Genomic DNA, 17,748 nt, shown 5'->3' with positions numbered 1-17,748 from the left:
AAGTGGTCAACATGTTTCAGCACAGTCAGACAACGTTCTGTCAAGTGCCTTCGTCAGGACCCACCTAATGATTACTACTGCAAAAAAAGTGAAACCAAGTTAAAAAGTGAAAAACTGTTAGATTAACCAATAATACAATATAAATGGTAGGCAACGATACAACCAAATGACCTCTTTGAAGGTATGTACAATCCTTCCTTCGCAATCACCGAATATTTCAGGGTGTCTAGACATTGCAAGGAAGCCGCCTCACCTCACCTGGCAACTGCTCAGGAGGAAAGGAGGCACGCTCTCTCCGTCGGTACCTCAGGCCGGTCAGCTGAGCCGTCAGGGAGGTGATTTGGTTGTATCGTTGCCAACCATTTATATTTAATGTTTGTTAATATAACTGTTTTTCACTTTTTAACTTGGTTACGTTTGTAGCTGGCTGCCTGGAAGAGAGTATACGGAGGGTGGTAAACAAGCCAACTGTCCAGGCGTGTATGGGAATCTGTACGAATGCCAGTATTGAACCTTATTTAACTTGGGTGTGTGACCAGCATCACAGATTTCTGCTAGTTAGAGTCAGACCATGCACTGTGCACTTCTTGGCTGCCTTCCCTCAACAGGGTTCATATTTCTGCATCTTATCTGTTTGTCCCTGCTATGATCACTCAGCAAAAATCACATAAAACTTAATGTCCTTCAGCAAATTCAATTTATTGCTGAGAAAACACTAGGGGCCACATGTATCAAAAAAGCATTTTGCGATAACCAAATAGCGATTTTTACAGAATCGCTATTTGGTAATCGCAGAATGCTATGTATGTAAGGAATTGCCTAAGATTTAGCGAGTCCTTCATATTACCTAATAGCTATTCGGTAAATATGTAATCGCTATTAAGGTATTACTACTCCATTCATTCCTATCGGGCTTAAAGGCCCATAGGTGCAAATGGTTTTGCATTAGCTAATTTGTGATTACTTAATTGGTAATTTCAAATTAGGTAAATCAAAGTCAAGGGTGCCCAGGGCCTAAGGCCTGAAGCAACCCAAAGAAAAGAATTGTGCACATGTATAGTGCACAAATGCACTAGGGGCATGTGGGCGCTACATGACAGAAAAATGCATTTTTGTGCATTTTTTCAAAATTTGCCCATGGTTACCATTGACTTGGAATCAATAGTAATAGCATTATCCGAAATGCACAGTTTGCATTTAGAAAACGCTTGGTATATGTGCTAAAGGAATCGCTAATATTGCGATTCCCTATTTGTAGTCCCAATTTTATGTAATTGGGGGAGACAGCCAAACCACCTACCTGCTTAACGCTGCCACGCCGCCACCGCCAGGAGTCATTTGGGGGTAAACAGGCGCCAGTACACAAGCCGCCACCACGAGAGTCAATCACCAGCAGGACCACACGCGCCGCCGCTCCGGGACTTCAATTCCCGGCAGCCTACGCGGCGGCGCGCTCAGCAACGACGCGAGGGCGCCAGGAGGCGCACAAAAACGCCCCAGTTACCGGCGAAGCGGGGGAGACAGCCAAACCACCTACCTGCTTAACGCTGCCACGCCGCCACCGCCAGGAGTCATTTGGGGGTAAACAGGCGCCAGTACACAAGCCGCCACCGCCGAGAGTCAATCACCAGCAGGACCACATGCGCCGCCGCTCCGGGACTTCAATTCCCGGCAGCCTACGCGGCGGCGCGCTCAGCAACGACGCGAGGGCGCCAGGAGGAGCACAAAAGCGCCCCAGTTACCCGCTCCGCGGGACGCCCGGGGCGAAGCCCGGGCAAAGGGCGGGCCCTCTACGGCCCTCATCGGCACGAAAAGGCAGGAGCAGGGCCAAGAACGCTGTCCATTTTTATTCAAGTAAGTGCCGTCACCCTTCCATTCCTGTAATTGTCTGGATCTTCATACTGACTTTCATCCCAAAGGACTGCCATTGCCGATAATAACATGTCGAAATCCAAAGCATCTTCTGCTCCACTGAACACAATAGATAATTATATGGTACAGAAAGTTGCCAAAATCAACCAGGACAGGAGGTCATCATTGGGTCTTAGCTATTCGCCAGACTTACTCATTGATAATACACCTCTACCAATTTCAGTACTTGACATTAGTAATGAGGTCTTCCAAACCCCTGATAATAACCCACTGACCCAATTATTAGTCAAAATTAATGAACCAGCTCCAGAATGTACAACTGATGTTGAAAGTAATACCTTAGAGGAGGAAACCCCTACACCGGTGCCAGCCCCTAGAGTAATAAAGGGTAAGGGTAAAAACATACCAAAAAGGGGCGGACTTAGATCAGGTAAAAAATGCCTTGAGGCCTCCTCTGAGGAGAAAAACGGTGATGACATCGGGAATAATGGGGGAGGTGGAATTCATCTAGATGAAGATCAATTCAAAAAGCTACTGAACGCCATAGATAATAAAATCAAAACGATTACTAAACCACTCCTAAGTAAAATTGACCTGCTCACAGCAGAGGTCACTAGATTGGGATCGCTTTTGCAAAAAACCATAATAGAAACACCCAAGTCTATCCCAATAAACTTGGCTATGGCAGATCCGAAAAATACTAAAGCCGTAGTTTGCCCAGATATTGCCGCAAACACCTCCCAAAATACCACGTCCCGGCCTGGACAAGGGGGAGAGGGGATGGGAATTCTAAACTCAGCTTCCATGGTCGAGGATTCTGCAGGGCCTGTTACTAGAAATACCAATGAATTAGAGAATACAGATAAAGGTCCTGTAGAACTAATAGTGGAAGCTTCCCCATTAATACTGGTTCTAGCAAATGTTCCTCAATTAGAACCAGGACAAGAGGAGAACATCCCTTCTTTGATAAATAAATCACTTCATTGGTTATCAAAGAATATGGCTTTTAAACCAGGAGGCAGGGACCAGCTGGCACAGGAAGTAGTAAAAGCTAGAAGGGTTGAATGGATTGGGGGGTGGCATTAAAAAGTTTAGGGGGGATTGCGTGGTGTTGCACCTCTCAGATCCTGAAGTCCTACCAAATATACTAGCTAATATATACCCCCCCCCCCCCAGCGTAGATCTACAGAAATAGTGCCATTAACGCTGGATTTCTTTTATACAAAAAAGGGAAATACCATAAATCCAACATTGTTAAAAACTAAATGGAACCCTGTAATAAGAAAAGCCAAATACCCGGCAAACAAAAATAACTGGGGAATTGCGATTGAAAATAGGTTTTCTGCCATATCAGGATTAAGCCAATGTGACTGACTGGAAAACCCGATGAGTGTAGGGCAACTAAAGATTATAGAGGTCAAGCACGGGAATCCTAGTACTCCCATGACAAAAGAAATAGATCGTGGAGAGACTAGGATACTTGAAATTAGAGGCCATACCTCTAAATCAGTAGAGTACAGCTCATTTGCTGCTCAATCCGGTATTAAATTAGTTGAAGTAAGGTCTCCACCTGGTGTGCCTTCCCCTAACCTGACTATTCCCTTAAATAAGAGGAATATGGAAAGGGAAAGTCCCATCAAGATCATCTCTTGGAATATCGCAGGTATCCAACATAAAATAGAGACCCCGGAATGGTGTGACTTTATAGATTCTTATGACATTGTGCTGCTTCAAGACACATGGTCAGTGTCACCAGTCTTTCGCCTGGGATTTTTAAACTTTTATGTTCCCGCGAAGAAGAATACAAAGGGACGCCCTTCAGGGGGTCTAATTTTTTGGATACGGCAAGCTCTGCAATGCACCATCAAGCAGAACCATATCTCTAATAGCGACCTACTTTCTATACTGCTCACTTGCAACGGGGGTTGCAAGTTGGCAATATACAACATCTATGCTAGGGGTACCCAAGGGGGCATATCCTCAGATATAGTAGGAGATTTAGATGTTGATTTAGAGATGATATCTACCCAGTACAATATCTTGGTGGGAGGAGACCTAAACACAACATTTGAACCTTTAGGTTGTGAGGATAATGAGCTGTCATATGAAGAAGACACCAAATGGGGAATTCCTCAGTTAGACATTCCAGTGGTTAAAAAATGGACAGAAGTAGCTATTCAGGTTAAAAGCTTATGCCTGTCCAGAGGATTGAGGGCAGCCAATGGCCGCACTCCTTCTGATATCCAGGGTAGGCATACCTTTGATAACCTAAGATCAAGTAGTAGGATTGATTATATTCTGATAGATGTCAGAGCCTGGAGTAAAGTAATCGACATGCAGGTCATATCTAGGTTGGAGAGCGATCACAATCCTTTGTCTTTACTATTCAACCTAGAACATAACATAAGGACAGAAAATGCAGCTAGGAATTTTATGACTTCAGATGTTGTTTCATCAAATAATCTTCGTCATGTTAGATGGGCAACTCTAGTAGCCAATGCAGAGGATAGGCAGGTCCTTGAGGGGCTAGTTATTGATGAAGTTGCCAGACTACAGGTTTTAACAAATGATGAAAATTTTAAAGAGATGATTGAAGAGTCACAGCCAAAGTTTTTTGCTAGTATTCAGAAGTTATTCTTGAAGACAAGCAAGAAGAAGAAGGGTAATGGACAACCCATAAAGAAGGGTTGGTACGATCAATCATGTAGAATAGCAAGACATAACCTTAGTAATGCTCTAAGATCCAAAACGGGAGTTTTAAAAGCTAGGGACGAATACAGAAAAACCCAGATAAAGGCAAAAAAGCAATGGGACGAGAACCTTTGGCTAGATCTGAAGAAGGCATGTGTTGATAAACACCAGAAAGAGTTCTGGGCCATATTAAAGTGGGGCTCAGGGGGTGCAGCGGAATGCCCAAAAAATCATGTACCTAAGGAGTCCTGGATTGACTTCTTCAAACCCCAATATGCTGACAACACAGGTCTCCAGACAGCTTCCCCTCTAGAAAGGGTATTTTTTGTCAATGAATTATTCACATTAAAAGATGTACATGAGGCAATGGATGGAGTGACCAGAGGCAGGGCACCAGGCATTGATGGCATACCGGCTGATGTTTTTTTATTAGACAGAGATAGCTGGTGTAAATATTTTGTATGGCTTGGAAATGCTATCGCTCAGGGGGCAAAGATTCCTACAACATGGAAAGGAGCTGAAATAATCCCAGTTTACAAAAAAGGAGATAAGGCTCTAGCATGCAACTACAGGCCAATCAGCCTTATCGACTGTGCCCAAAAACTGATGGGCAGGCTGGTTCAAAACAAGTTACAAGCCTGGATAGTGGACAAGGATATTCTTTCGCCTTATCAAGCGGGATTTCGCCCTCTAACCAGCTCTGTTGACCAGGTGTTCCACTTTTTAACTTTATATTGGAAAAATGTCACCCTGCTAAATGGACCTTTGTTCGCTGTCTTCGTTGACCTAAAGTCCGCGTTTGATTTAGTTCCCCGAGAAAAACTTTGGAATGTTCTAAGGGATTTAGGAATAAGCCCGGAATTACTAACTTTGCTTATAAGACTCCACGAGAACAATTATGCCCGGATTAGGTGGGGTGATCAGGGTGAGGTCACGGAAACCTTCCCTGTTGAGAGAGGTGTAAGACAGGGCTGTGCCTTGGCCCCCACGTTATTTTCCCTCTACATCAATGGCATTGTGGATTTTTTGAAGCAAGTACCGACGGATGCTCCTTTACTAGACGGAAAGCGAGTGCCAGTACTAATGTTTGCAGACGATACCTTGCTGGTCTCGCGTACCCCTAGTGGTCTACAAAAGACAAACGCTTTTGGCGAATTCTGCCGGATCCGGGGCTTAGAAATAAATACAACAAAGACAAAATTCATGAATCTGAATCCCTCCAAGAAATTCAAGGGGAAAATGGTTTACAACGGGGCTTTCTTGGAAGAAGTGGATGCCTTCATCTATCTAGGCATCTCCCTGAACGCTAATATGAATTGGAGATCCCACATGGACTTTGTATTGTTAAAATTTAACCAGTTGGCAGGGGCAATAGCCAAAAAGCATAAAACATCATTTACAAAACCAATACAGCCAACATTGGAGATCTATGGCATGAAAGTGCTGGGTGCATGCCTTTATGGCTCAGAACTTTGGGGTTTCACCAATTTGAATGCTTTAACAGTGGCAGAAAACAAATTCCTGCGGGGCTTAATTGGGGTTCCACAGAGCACCCCCTCCACTCCTCTCCTTTACGACCTGGGGAGGAAAAGGATTGAGGACATGATCAGACTTCGCCCCCTTCTATATTGGAGGCGTATAAAATCCACCCCGGAGTTGGGACACTATGCTGCTGCCTTATTGGACGTCGATAACTCTGATATCTTCCATAAAGTTGTTTGGCTAAAAGAAGTGAGAAAATTACTCCAAATACTGCACCTTGAACACTTGTGGTCCGAAACAGACCCAGATGTCTTTCCTTCCAAGACTACATTAAAAAAGTTATACTGGGATATGATAAATAATGCTGCACTGACCTCTAGCCAATCTCCTGTTTTGACATCCCAGTTCCTAGAGATAAAAACCTCCCCAATGTTTGAACAGTACTGGGACTTGATCTCTAAGCCTCTAGATAGGAAATTGTTTTTCCAGTTCAGAGTCGGCACCCTGCCCCTAAATGCTTTTACTGTTAAGTGGTCCCCAGATAACGTAAACACATGCTCCCATTGTAAATCCCATGTAGAAGATATTTTGCACTTTTTATTTGTATGTCCACTATACGTTGCCCCAAGGAATAGATGGCTGAAACCGGCATGCAGAAACTTGGGCACAAGGAGATGTATTGAGGCTTTTAGGGTCCTAAAATCAAATTGTGCCCCTCAACTTGCAATTGCTGTGGCTAAATTCCTAGGCTGGGCCTGGTTAATCCGCACGCGCACTTTAAAACCCCCATGAACTACATGAGCTTCCCTTGGTCTGTGATGATTCTCTTTTTAAAAAAGAATGTGTAATTTTAAAGATCGTTATTCGTCAACTATGTATAAATGTATGGTATTTAATACGTTTTTATTATTAGATTAGTATTTATTCTGTTTAGGTTAGGGAAGAAAGCTTTTATGACAATGTTGTCGAATAAAGTATTTAAACTTGAAACTTGTAATTGCAATTTTTGTGATTACCTAAAACTGTGATTGCAAAACCTTTCATACATTTTGAAATGCTATTTTGCCGTCGCAAACTAACGATTTTTCAATTTGCACTTTTCCAGAATGCAATTTTTTTTCATGCATGTGGCCCTATCTGTTACCTGTTTTAAAAGAGGCGACTATTCAATATTGCAGCTTTTATTCATTTGCAATAATTCCCTACTGTGAAGATCTGCTTTTAACTGAAGTTTATATCCAACGCGCCATAAAGCAGAGGGCTTCTGCTATTATGTAAAAAGTGATGGGTGTCTATTTTTATTTGTCTTTATGTCTTTTTATGTTCTTTCTGACTATTTAATGTTTGTTTAACGTTTTTTTAAGATGGTGTTGCCTATCCTTTGAGGAATATATATTAAATGATGTATGTAGAAGTGTACGTTTATACTTTTATGGTCTAGCTAGATCGAATAAAGTTATTCTGACTGACTTTTGGGGTGCGCTGATATCCCAGGACACACTCAGATTAAAAGCACGACCGTGATTGATCTGTGAGAGATTCTTGCTCGCCCTGGGCTTGGTGGCTCAGTGAGCTAAAGTATGTAGTTTGGAGATCTGTGTTTGGCCTCAGTTCACAGATTCAGAACTGGTGTAATCCACTCAGTGTTTCATCATTCTGAGGTTGATAAAATGCGTGCTATAGGGTTTAGCAACAGAGCTTTCCCTTCAGAATGGCCTATTTACAAGCATTGACGTGGGGTGATGACAATTCGTCCACACTGGTGTATTGGCATTATTAAACGGGTTTATTCAACGTTGAGTCTCCTTCAGACCTCTCTTTTCTGGCTCCTGAATCATTTTTTGGAAATGTGTTTTAAACTACAGCACTAGACCCTATTTCTTTGCCTTTTAAAGGCCATTGCCTCGGGGTAGGGGCATCAGGAGGCTGCTAGGCACCGTGACTCCGCGTTTTCTGCGCCCTGCTCCCAGGCATGGCTGCTGCAGGTGTGTTCATCCAGTTGTTTCAAGTGAATTGAACCGAGACTACACTTCCCAGGATGCAGTGGTGAAACCCTCGGACTGACACTAGGCGGGTGTGTGACATGGGGCTCTCTGGGGAGCCTGGGGAGGGTTGGGATGTGGGGAGGGAGGGGGCTTTCTTACCGATCACGCCCTGAGACACCCCGGCTCCGGTGGCGTACGTCGTGGCGATGACGCAATGACGCACTCTCTGTCCGTCACCGGATAAATACTGCTGGCACCGGGACTGTGCCACCAAACCAGCTCAGAGCCGAGACTGGCATCGCATGCCTCCGTTCCGTGAGTACCACCTTTGAACCTTAATTTGTAATTTTACGTCGCAGATGAGGGAGTTTATTTTTAGCGGAGGCTGCAGAGCGAGGAATGCATTATTCAGAGTTAGGAGTTCAGATATTCTTTCATGTCACTTCCCCTCAGTGTTGCAGATAAAAATCCTGGGGCATACAAGCCCCTTGCGCCACTTTTGCGTCACTTATCCCTTGTTAATAGAGACGCAAAAGTGGCGCATGGGGCTTGTAAATCTGACACCTTGGACAGTTTATTCAAGGCCGTTAGGGAAATGAGCGTTAGGACTTCGTGTTCTTGTCTGTATTTGCCCTCCGGCTTCCTTGTTTTATCTTCTCTGTCTGGGTTTTGTTTCTGCTTCTTTTTGTTTTCTCTTCTCTTTTGCTCTTTCTTTCGCTCCCTCTGTCTCTTTTATTATTCTCTGATGTCTGCGCCGGGCTCGTTTCCCTTTTCACTCTTCTCTCCCTCTGTATTTCTCCTTTCCGCTCTGCCTTTGTCCTCGTTTCACCCCCTCTACATCTGAATCTAACTTTGCTCTCTCGTTTTCTTCTGTCGCGTTACTTCTCTCCCTCTCTCTCCTTTTCTCGTTCTCCCTCTCTGCCTGTTCTAGATATATATGTTTGATTGTATTTGGCAGTAAGCGCTGCACTCTCGTGGTATATTCAAGGCGCTTTTCCACGGTGTACTTGGGTGAAGCGCATCTTTTCTGCATCTTTGGTGATTAGTTTGCCGCCGGTCTTATCATAGAGGGAGGGGGGCCACCGCCAGAGAGGTTGGTGGGCTGGTGCAGAGTCGGTGATTGCTGGTAGGGACCGGGGGAAATTAACGAGCATTCCAGGGAGTGTGCAAGGACTGAGGCACAGTCAGTGAAAGGCCTTGGGGAACCTGGCGGATCAACCACAGGGCCTTTGCACCTGGAGGGGTGGTAGGTCTGGGGCAGAGTCAGTCAGACACCGCCTGACCTGCCTTAAGCTGTACCCCGGCTCTATCCGCCTTTCTTTCAAAGACATCCACCTGTGAGGCTGTGTCCTTTTTAGGTCTCGGCTAAAAGACGCGCGTAAGCGCGTCTCCGCCGAGATCTTATGTCAGCGAGTAGCAGTCCCAGGAGACACTCCTGGCCGCGCGCAGGCGATTCTAAACTGGCACGCGCATTAGCACGAGCGCTGCGCGAGGCTCCCACACAACACACGCATACATAGAAACAGAAGCGCTCACGCACGCACATACATACAGAACACACACACACACACACACACGCACACGCACACGCACACACACACGCGCGCGCGCGCGCACCGGACCCCCCTCTCCCCTTTAACTTACTGCTCCGCACCGGCAGGGAGAGTTGACGCTGCGGCTCCTATCCCGGGACTCCCTCTTGGTCAAGGGAGCCCCGCAACACGCGTGCAACGTCCTGTTGTCGGCCCCGGGGGCTCTCCACGCTCGCAGGAGCCCCGGGCCGCTCCACGCATTTCCTCCGCCTGCCTCCTCTTCCGGTCCGGACGCGGCTCCGCCCCCGTCACAGGCGACCTTGCCTGACTTCCGGTCCGGACGCGGCGGAATTCCGGGGGCAGTAAGTTATTGTATATTTGGCTGCTAAATGAAAGCGTGTCCATCTGCCACTGACATTTAAATTTACTAAAAATATGTGAATATGCCCTAAATCCAAATGTAAATTTAATTTAGCTAAAAACTATTATTATTTTAAGTGAAATTAATGTTTTCATGTAAATCAAAACCCATGCTGAACAGTTTGTTCCGGCATTACTGTTTGCATGTCATATTTTTATCTTTTTGAAGGAAATGTACTACTTTTGAGTAGAGAAGTAGTCTAAAGCGTGATTTAACACATGCTGCTCGAAATGTGAACTTGGCGTGGTACAGACAGCTTCAGTGTGTTTCCTTGTTTTCTCTGTTTTGACATTATGCACTAGTTCTAGCTGTGGAAGGAAGCTGTAGTGAGTGCAGAGTAGTGAGTGTGAGTAGTGAGTGTGAGTAGTGAGTGTGAGTAGTGAGTGCAGAGTAGTGAGTGCAGAGTAGTGAGTGCAGAGTGCAGAGTAGTGAGTGCAGAGTAGTGAGTGCAGAGTAGTGAGTGCAGAGTAGTGAGTGCAGAGTAGTGAGTGCAGAGTAGTGAGTAGTGAGTGCAGAGTAGTGAGTAGTGAGTGCAGAGTAGTGAGTAGTGAGTGCAGAGTAGTGAGTAGTGAGTGCAGAGTAGTGAGTGCAGAGTAGTGAGTGCAGAGTGCAGAGTAGTGAGTGCAGAGTAGTGAGTGCAGAGTAGTGAGTGCAGAGTAGTGAGTGCAGAGTAGTGAGTGCAGAGTAGTGAGTGCAGAGTGCAGAGTAGTGAGTGCAGAGTAGTGAGTGCAGAGTAGTGAGTGCAGAGTAGTGAGTGCAGAGTAGTGAGTGCAGAGTGCAGAGTGCAGAGTAGTGAGTGCAGAGTAGTGAGTGCAGAGTAGTGAGTGCAGAGTAGTGAGTGCAGAGTAGTGAGTGCAGAGTAGTGAGTGCAGAGTAGTGAGTGCAGAGTAGTGAGTAGTGAGTGCAGAGTGCAGAGTAGTGAGTGCAGAGTGCAGAGTAGTGAGTGCAGAGTGCAGAGTAGTGAGTGCAGAGTAGTGAGTGCAGAGTAGTGAGTGCAGAGTAGTGAGTGCAGAGTAGTGAGTGCAGAGTGCAGAGTAGTGAGTGCAGAGTAGTGAGTGCAGAGTAGTGAGTGCAGAGTAGTGAGTGCAGAGTAGTGAGTGCAGAGTAGTGAGTGCAGAGTAGTGAGTGCAGAGTAGTGAGTGCAGAGTGCAGAGTAGTGAGTGCAGAGTAGTGAGTGCAGAGTAGTGAGTGCAGAGTAGTGAGTGCAGAGTAGTGAGTGCAGAGTAGTGAGTGCAGAGTAGTGAGTGCAGAGTAGTGAGTGCAGAGTGCAGAGTAGTGAGTGCAGAGTAGTGAGTGCAGAGTAGTGAGTGCAGAGTAGTGAGTGCAGAGTAGTGAGTGCAGAGTAGTGAGTGCAGAGTAGTGAGTGCAGAGTAGTGAGTGCAGAGTAGTGAGTGCAGAGTAGTGAGTAGTGAGTGCAGAGTAGTGAGTGCAGAGTAGTGAGTAGTGAGTGCAGAGTAGTGAGTGCAGAGTAGTGAGTGCAGAGTAGTGAGTAGTGAGTGCAGAGTGCAGAGTAGTGAGTGCAGAGTGCAGAGTAGTGAGTGCAGAGTGCAGAGTAGTGAGTGCAGAGTGCAGAGTAGTGAGTGCAGAGTGCAGAGTAGTGAATGCAGAGTAGTGAGTGCAGAGTAGTGAGTGCAGAGTAGTGAGTGCAGAGTAGTGAGTGCAGAGTAGTGAGTGCAGAGTAGTGAGTGCAGAGTAGTGAGTGCAGAGTAGTGAGTGCAGAGTGCAGAGTAGTGAGTGCAGAGTAGTGAGTGCAGAGTAGTGAGTGCAGAGTAGTGAGTGCAGAGTAGTGAGTGCAGAGTAGTGAGTGCAGAGTAGTGAGTGCAGAGTAGTGAGTGCAGAGTGCAGAGTAGTGAGTGCAGAGTAGTGAGTGCAGAGTAGTGAGTGCAGAGTAGTGCGTGCAGAGTGCAGAGTAGTGCGTGCAGAGTGCAGAGTAGTGAGTGCAGAGTAGTGAGTGCAGAGTAGTGAGTGCAGAGTAGTGCGTGCAGAGTGCAGAGTAGTGCGTGCAGAGTGCAGAGTAGTGCGTGCAGAGTAGTGAGTGCAGAGTAGTGAGTGCAGAGTGCAGAGTAGTGAGTGCAGAGTGCAGAGTAGTGAGTGCAGAGTGCAGAGTAGTGAGTGCAGAGTAGTGAGTGCAGAGTAGTGAGTGCAGAGTAGTGAGTGCAGAGTAGTGAGTGCAGAGTAGTGAGTGCAGAGTAGTGAGTGCAGAGTAGTGAGTGCAGAGTGCAGAGTAGTGAGTGCAGAGTAGTGAGTGCAGAGTAGTGAGTGCAGAGTAGTGCGTGCAGAGTGCAGAGTAGTGCGTGCAGAGTGCAGAGTAGTGAGTGCAGAGTAGTGAGTGCAGAGTAGTGAGTGCAGAGTAGTGCGTGCAGAGTGCAGAGTAGTGCGTGCAGAGTGCAGAGTAGTGCGTGCAGAGTAGTGAGTGCAGAGTAGTGAGTGCAGAGTGCAGAGTAGTGAGTGCAGAGTGCAGAGTAGTGAGTGCAGAGTGCAGAGTAGTGAGTGCAGAGTAGTGAGTGCAGAGTAGTGAGTGCAGAGTAGTGAGTGCAGAGTAGTGAGTGCAGAGTAGTGAGTGCAGAGTAGTGAGTGCAGAGTAGTGAGTGCAGAGTAGTGAGTGCAGAGTAGTGAGTGCAGAGTAGTGAGTGCAGAGTAGTGCGTGCAGAGTAGTGCGTGCAGAGTAGTGAGTGCAGAGTAGTGAGTGCAGAGTAGTGAGTGCAGAGTAGTGAGTGCAGAGTAGTGAGTGCAGAGTAGTGAGTGCAGAGTAGTGAGTGCAGAGTAGTGCGTGCAGAGTAGTGAGTGCAGAGTAGTGAGTGCAGAGTAGTGAGTGCAGAGTAGTGAGTGCAGAGTAGTGAGTGCAGAGTAGTGAGTGCAGAGTAGTGAGTGCAGAGTAGTGAGTGCAGAGTAGTGAGTGCAGAGTAGTGAGTGCAGAGTAGTGAGTGCAGAGTAGTGAGTGCAGAGTAGTGAGTGCAGAGTAGTGAGTGCAGAGTAGTGAGTGCAGAGTAGTGCGTGCAGAGTGCAGAGTAGTGCTGCTGAGTAGTGCGTGCAGAGTAGTGCGTGCAAGAGAGTAGTGCGTGCAGAGTAGTGCGTGCAGAGTAGTGAGTGCAGAGTAGTGCGTGCAGAGTAGTGAGTGCAGAGTAGTGAGTGCAGAGTAGTGAGTGCAGAGTAGTGAGTGCAGAGTAGTGAGTGCAGAGTGCAGAGTAGTGAGTGCAGAGTGCAGAGTAGTGAGTGCAGAGTGCAGAGTAGTGAGTGCAGAGTGCAGAGTAGTGAGTGCAGAATAGTGAGTGCAGAGTAGTGAGTGCAGATTAGTGAGTGCAGAGTAGTGAGTGCAGAGTAGTGAGTGCAGAGTAGTGAGTGCAGAGTAGTGAGTGCAGAGTAGTGAGTGCAGAGTAGTGAGTGCAGAGTGCAGAGTAGTGAGTGCAGAGTAGTGAGTGCAGAGTGCAGAGTAGTGAGTGCAGAGTGCAGAGTAGTGAGTGCAGAGTGCAGAGTAGTGAGTGCAGAGTGCAGAGTAGTGAGTGCAGAGTGCAGAGTAGTGAGTGCAGAGTGCAGAGTAGTGAGTGCAGAGTAGTGAGTGCAGAGTAGTGAGTGCAGAGTAGTGAGTGCAGAGTAGTGAGTGCAGAGTAGTGAGTGCAGAGTAGTGAGTGCAGAGTAGTGAGTGCAGAGTAGTGAGTGCAGAGTAGTGAGTGCAGAGTAGTGAGTGCAGAGTAGTGAGTGCAGAGTAGTGAGTGCAGAGTAGTGAGTGCAGAGTAGTGAGTGCAGAGTAGTGAGTGCAGAGTAGTGAGTGCAGAGTAGTGAGTGCAGAGTAGTGAGTGCAGAGTAGTGAGTGCAGAGTAGTGAGTGCAGAGTAGTGAGTGCAGAGTAGTGAGTGCAGAGTAGTGAGTGCAGAGTAGTGAGTGCAGAGTAGTGAGTGCAGAGTAGTGAGTGCAGAGTAGTGAGTGCAGAGTAGTGAGTGCAGAGTAGTGAGTGCAGAGTAGTGAGTGCAGAGTAGTGAGTGCAGAGTAGTGAGTGCAGAGTAGTGAGTGCAGAGTAGTGAGTGCAGAGTAGTGAGTGCAGAGTAGTGAGTGCAGAGTAGTGAGTGCAGAGTAGTGAGTGCAGAGTAGTGAGTGCAGAGTAGTGAGTGCAGAGTAGTGCGTGCAGAGTGCAGAGTAGTGCGTGCAGAGTAGTGCGTGCAGAGTAGTGCGTGCAGAGTAGTGAGTGCAGAGTAGTGCGTGCAGAGTAGTGCGTGCAGAGTAGTGCGTGCAGAGTAGTGAGTGCAGAGTAGTGAGTGCAGAGTAGTGAGTGCAGAGTAGTGAGTGCAGAGTGCAGAGTAGTGAGTGCAGAGTGCAGAGTAGTGAGTGCAGAGTGCAGAGTAGTGAGTGCAGAGTAGTGAGTGCAGAGTAGTGAGTGCAGAATAGTGAGTGCAGAGTAGTGAGTGCAGAGTAGTGAGTGCAGAGTAGTGAGTGCAGAGTAGTGAGTGCAGAGTAGTGAGTGCAGAGTAGTGAGTGCAGAGTGCAGAGTAGTGAGTGCAGAGTAGTGAGTGCAGAGTGCAGAGTAGTGAGTGCAGAGTGCAGAGTAGGGAGTGCAGAGTGCAGAGTAGTGAGTGCAGAGTGCAGAGTAGTGAGTGCAGAGTGCAGAGTAGTGAGTGCAGAGTGCAGAGTAGTGAGTGCAGAGTAGTGAGTGCAGAGTAGTGAGTGCAGAGTAGTGAGTGCAGAGTAGTGAGTGCAGAGTAGTGAGTGCAGAGTAGTGAGTGCAGAGTAGTGAGTGCAGAGTAGTGAGTGCAGAGTAGTGAGTGCAGAGTAGTGAGTGCAGAGTAGTGAGTGCAGAGTAGTGCGTGCAGAGTAGTGAGTGCAGAGTAGTGCGTGCAGAGTAGTGAGTGCAGAGTAGTGAGTGCAGAGTAGTGAGTGCAGAGTAGTGAGTGCAGAGTAGTGAGTGCAGAGTAGTGAGTGCAGAGTAGTGAGTGCAGAGTAGTGAGTGCAGAGTAGTGAGTGCAGAGTAGTGAGTGCAGAGTAGTGAGTGCAGAGTAGTGAGTGCAGAGTAGTGAGTGCAGAGTAGTGAGTGCAGAGTAGTGCGTGCAGAGTGCAGAGTAGTGCGTGCAGAGTGCAGAGTAGTGCGTGCAGAGTAGTGCGTGCAGAGTAGTGCGTGCAGAGTAGTGCGTGCAGAGTAGTGCGTGCAGAGTAGTGCGTGCAGAGTAGTGCGTGCAGAGTAGTGAGTGCAGAGTAGTGAGTGCAGAGTAGTGAGTGCAGAGTGCAGAGTAGTGAGTGCAGAGTGCAGAGTAGTGAGTGCAGAGTGCAGAGTAGTGAGTGCAGAGTAGTGAGTGCAGAGTAGTGAGTGCAGAGTAGTGAGTGCAGAGTAGTGAGTGCAGAGTAGTGAGTGCAGAGTAGTGAGTGCAGAGTAGTGAGTGCAGAGTGCAGAGTAGTGAGTGCAGAGTAGTGAGTGCAGAGTGCAGAGTAGTGAGTGCAGAGTGCAGAGTAGTGAGTGCAGAGTGCAGAGTAGTGAGTGCAGAGTAGTGAGTGTGCAGAGTAGTGAGTGTGCAGAGTAGTGAGTGTGCAGAGTAGTGTGTGCAGAGTAGTGAGTGTGCAGAGTAGTGAGTGTGCAGAGTAGTGAGTGTGCAGAGTAGTGAGTGCAGAGTAGTGAGTGCAGAGTAGTGAGTGTGCAGAGCAGTGAGTGCAGGTGCAGAGTGGTGTGTATTGGCAATGTAAATGACAATGCCATTTATTTATGATTTAAAGAAAAAAAAAGAAATGTCATGAGCAATGCCAATTGCTCTACCTTTAATGATGCCGAGACCATTGCATTGCAAATGCTTGTTCCCTGTAGGTTCGAAATCCGACCCTTTAGAATGTGTTCGCGCAAATATTTCTATTTCCAAAATTAAGTCTATTTGCGTTGAGTTTATTCTGTGTGTTGTCTCTTCCGTGTGTGGCTCTGTGCCAAGAATGCTTGTTCCGTGCAGAGGCGGGCCAGCAGGTTTTGTAAAGTCAGCAGGTAGCGCCTGACGCGGATCTCCGGTGTCTGTGTCCGTTTCCTATACAAAGTCACACTCCGAAAGAATGCACACCCCACAAGCTGGGTCGGTACTATATGACTGTGGACAGCTGCATAATGGCAACGCCACAAGTGGCCACAAGAGGGCGCCAGTTTGCAAGACATTACATCACAATCAGCTTGTTTCTATGGGGAAGGTCGCTGTTGTGGAAGTTGTAGTGTTTGCGGAGTTTTCATTAAGTGAGTCCACACTATTTTATGGATATAAATGCATTATTTTCCACAACATATAGTCGCATTGATAACGAAGAAAGACTCGAATCTGCATATAGGGGGCAGCATTTCTGGAACACTGTCAAAGAAGAGCGTTAATGGCATCTCTAGCCCTCTGTAGAGCTGTGAGAAAAAGATATCCAGTCAAGTGCCACAGTAGTTTGGACAGCCCATAACGTTGGGGGGGGGGGGGGGGGATGGGGGGGGGGAGCAGCGATGAACAAGACGGTCCTCTAAAGGTATTTAACAGTCATCTCAAAACAATCCTATTTAATGAACTCAACCGCCTCAGTAACACTTCACTGTTCATTTTTAGGTCTCGCCTACGCAGCACGGATATGCTGAATAGGAGGACCTTTAGCCGTCGTTCAGCTCTTTTTGTAGCACATACTCGTGCTTGTGGCAAAATACGCCTTGCGGGAGCGCGCAGGGGCGCGCCACAAGCCAGAGTATGTGTTTCGAAAAAGAGCAGACTGCGTGTGCACAAAGCTCCCGGGCTCTATCTCGCTCGCTCTCTTTCTTCTCACTTTCTCTCTCTCTCTCTCTAGCTCTCTCTCTCCCCTTCTCTCACCTAGCCAACGGTAGAATCCATTAGACTGCATTAAAGAGTTTACGGTCTTGGCTGGTAACGTATTGTTGTTTTTAAATTTGTACAAACTATTGAGCATTTCTGCGACTTTGTAGTTTCTTTTGCTATGTGCACCTGCTACCATTAAAACCCATTGCAATTGTGTGTTTTGGGCAACATACAGTGGACAATAATATCGATCGCAACCATAGTGCAATTTGTGCATATTGTCACTTTTTTTTCCCAAGCCTAAACTTTATTCACAACAAACAGAGACTTAATGCAACCCGTTCACACCACCGCACACTTTCTATCTCAGCCACTCTTTTTTTTTTTTTTTACAAAAAAATATGTGCGCATTAATACCTTCACAAACAGTGCAACAAACAATAGCAACTATTCACACTACCACAGACTTCCTGGCTCGCATGCACTTTTCTTTCTTTTACCAACAAGGTGCGTGTGCATTTCAAAGAGCTTCCAAAAAAGTCTATAAATTAGCTTCACGATGGCGCCCTTGCCTACTTAACCCCACTATTACCAATTTCTTTATAGTTAATATTTTGCCACATGGTCAGTAACTGTTCTTCCCCACATTCAGCTGGTAACAATAAGGCTTATCGCAATTGCATTTTAGTTTTCGAAACGTTCTGTTTTCAACACAGCCATAACTGTCTGTTTTAAACACAGTGTATGCGTGCAGCTGGCAAATACAGTGCAAGTTTTGCTTTTTGCTTTCCTGTAAGTGTCTGTTTTAAACATAGTGTATGCTTGCAGCTGACAACTTATTGTTTATTTTACATTTGTAAGAATTTTTGAGCATTTCTTTCTATTTAATATTTTTTAATACAGTTGGTTTTGCCACGTGCAACTTGTGACAATAATTCCCATTGCAATTATATTTTTGGTCGACATGCAACAAACAATAATAGTGAGCGCAACTACAGTGCTACTTGTGCATATTGTTTTTTTCTT

At 46.5% G+C, this 17,748-nt stretch overlaps 1 protein-coding gene across 2 annotated transcripts in view; it reads left to right on the top strand.

The window, feature by feature from the left end:
- LOC147666129 (catechol O-methyltransferase-like) overlaps positions 1–17,748 on the top strand; it is an 89,448-nt gene that overhangs the window by 13,076 nt on the left and 58,624 nt on the right. The window contains exon 1 of one of the 2 annotated variants that reach the window (XM_086949284.1): positions 8,072–8,345. The exons of the other annotated variant lie outside the window; for it this stretch is intronic. The gene's annotated coding sequence lies outside the window, so the exon portion shown is untranslated. Of the gene's footprint in view, positions 1–8,071; positions 8,346–17,748 lie in introns of those variants that run through there. 2 annotated transcript variants of the gene reach the window in all.

The sequence above is a fragment of the Lissotriton vulgaris genome, unplaced genomic scaffold (assembly GCF_964263255.1).
Source record: "Lissotriton vulgaris unplaced genomic scaffold, aLisVul1.2 SCAFFOLD_1952, whole genome shotgun sequence".
Lineage (NCBI taxonomy): Eukaryota > Metazoa > Chordata > Amphibia > Caudata > Salamandridae > Lissotriton > Lissotriton vulgaris.
The sequence above is the reverse complement of the archived record's forward strand: the minus strand, read 5'-3'. Positions and strand labels throughout refer to the sequence as shown.